Genomic DNA, 2,500 nt, shown 5'->3' on the forward strand with positions numbered 1-2,500 from the left:
TTTACACTAACAGGCTGGTGTAGACCCCAACTTTTCCTTTTCATAAGGGGTAAAAGGAAAAAAAGCCCGCAAAATTAGTAGTGCAATTTCTCCCGAGTACGGAGATACCCCATATGTGGCCCTAAGCTGTTTCCTTGAAATACGACAGGGCTCCGAAGTGAGAGAGCGCCATGTGCATTTGAGGACTAAATTAGGGATTGCATAGGGGTTAACATAGGGGTATTCTACACCAGTGATTCCCAAACAGGGTGCCTCCAGCTGTTGCTAAACTCCCAGCATGCCTGGACAGTCAGTGGCTGTCCGGAAATGCTGTGAGTTGTTGTTTTGCAACAGCTGGAGGCTCTGTTTTGGAAACACTGCCGTACAATACGTTTTTTATTTTTATTGGGGGACAGTGTAAGGGGGTGTATATGTAGTGTTTTACCCTTTACCTTTATTATGTATTAGTGTAGTGTAGCATTTTTAGGGTATGTTCACACTGGCGAAGGTTTACAGTAAATTTACCATTAGGAGTTTGCGCTGCGGCGAAAAATTTGCCGCAGCTCATACTTGAAGTAGTAAACTTACTGTAAACCCGCCAGTGTGAATGTACCCTGTACGTTCACATGGGGGGGGGGGGGGGGGGGTCAAACCTCCAGCTGTTTCAAAACTACAACTCCCAGCATGTACTGACAGACTGTGCATGCTGGGAGTTGTACTTTTGCAACAGCTGGAGGCACACTGGTTGGAAAACCTTCAGTTAGGTTCTGTTGCCTAACTCAGTATTTTCCAACCAGTGTGCCTCCAGCTGTTGCATAACTTCAACTCCCAGCATGTACTGATCACCGAAAGGCATGCTGGGAGATGTAGTTATGCAACAGCTGGAGGTACACAACTACAACTCCCAGCATGCAGAGACAGCTGTTTGCTGTTTAGGCATGCTGGGAGTTGCAGTTTTGCAACATCTGGAGAGCTATAGTTTAGAGACCACTGCAGAGTGGTCTCCAAACTGTGGACTTCCAGATGTTGCAAAACTACAACTCCCAGCATGCCCAGACAGCAAACTGCTGTGTGGGCATGCTGGGAGTTGTAGTTTTGCAAGATCTGGAGGTGCACAGTATAGAGATCGCTGTGCAGTGGTCTCAAACTGTAGACATCCAGCTGTTGCAAAACTGCAACTCCCAGCATGCCTAAACAGCTCTCTGGGCATGCTGGGAGTTGTAGTTTTGCAACATCTGGAGGGTTACAGTAGCCCTCCAGATGTTGCTAAGTAACTCACCGGCTTCCGTCGGATCCGGGGAGCTGCGTTGCCGTCCTCTTCTTCCGCCGATCGTCGCCCGCTGCCTGCGCCGATCGTCGCCCGCTGCCGTCGCCGATGGGTAGGTGGACGTCGGCGCCGGTCCCTGTCGGTTTCCCCGTCCTGCCCCGCCTATTGTGGGTGGGCAGAACGTGGGAAACCGAAAGTAAAGCCCCCCGATCTGCTATTGGTGGTCGCGTCTAGACCACCAATAGCAGAGATAGGAGGGGTGGCACCCCTGCCACCTCACTCCTATTGCTTCAAGGGGATCGTGGGTGTCTAGGACATCCGCGATCCCCTTTATTTTCCTGGTCACCGGGTCACTATAGACCCGTATGACCCGGAATAGCCACAAATCGCAAGTGTGAATTTACTGATGACCCCCCTGGGCATTTGCGTGGGGTGCCTGCTGATAGATATCAGCAGTCACCCCGGTCCGGTCCTCGCCCGGCAGGGACCGGAATTCCCACGGGCGTACAGGTACGCCCTTGGTCCTTAAGTGGTTAAGGGTGGTGGGGGGGTTTGGGTTAACAACAATACCCATATTGTATAGACATTAGACAAGCAGGGAATGCTGGGAGAGTTCAGCTCTGGGATCTGAAGAATATAAAAGAAGGACACAAATAACTTTATGCAAAAAACAATAAATCAACAAAGCTATAGCTTTAAAACAATGCTGAGTAGCAGTCCTATGTAAGACCAAAAATAACACATACTGATGACTCTCTGAGTACAGGTCAGGGGCGTTGTTGGGGGGGCGGGGACCTTTGGATAGGGGATAAGATGTATAAACACGGAATACCCCTTTAATTTTTGTTTTCTATAGTGCTTTTCTGGTGGGTGAATATAGAGGAAGGTCGGCCAGTGCTCTGTGCTTGGCCAGCCAGACCATGGCCATATCGGCTTGTGGGGGTGACACCAACCCTAGCAACGCCACTGGTACAGGTAATGCGTCAGATGTTCCCTGCAGTCCTATGTAACACCACAGATAACACAGTGATAACTCTCTGAGTACAGATAATGTATAGATGTGACCTGCAGTCCTATGTAACACCACAGATAACACAGTGATAACTCTCTGAGTACAGATAATGTATAGATGTGACCTGCAGTCCTATGTAACACCACAGATAACACAGTGATAACTCTCTGAGTACAGATAATGTAGTAGATGTGACCTGCAGTCCTATGTAACACCACAGATAACACAGTGATAACTCTCTG

General features: G+C 49.1%; 1 protein-coding gene across 3 annotated transcripts in view; it reads right to left on the reverse strand.

Moving 5' to 3' along the window:
• EFR3B (EFR3 homolog B) overlaps positions 1-2,500 on the reverse strand; it is a 235,255-nt gene that overhangs the window by 95,239 nt on the left and 137,516 nt on the right. The window lies entirely within an intron of this gene.

The sequence above is a fragment of the Hyla sarda genome, chromosome 3 (assembly GCF_029499605.1).
Source record: "Hyla sarda isolate aHylSar1 chromosome 3, aHylSar1.hap1, whole genome shotgun sequence".
NCBI lineage: Eukaryota > Metazoa > Chordata > Amphibia > Anura > Hylidae > Hyla > Hyla sarda.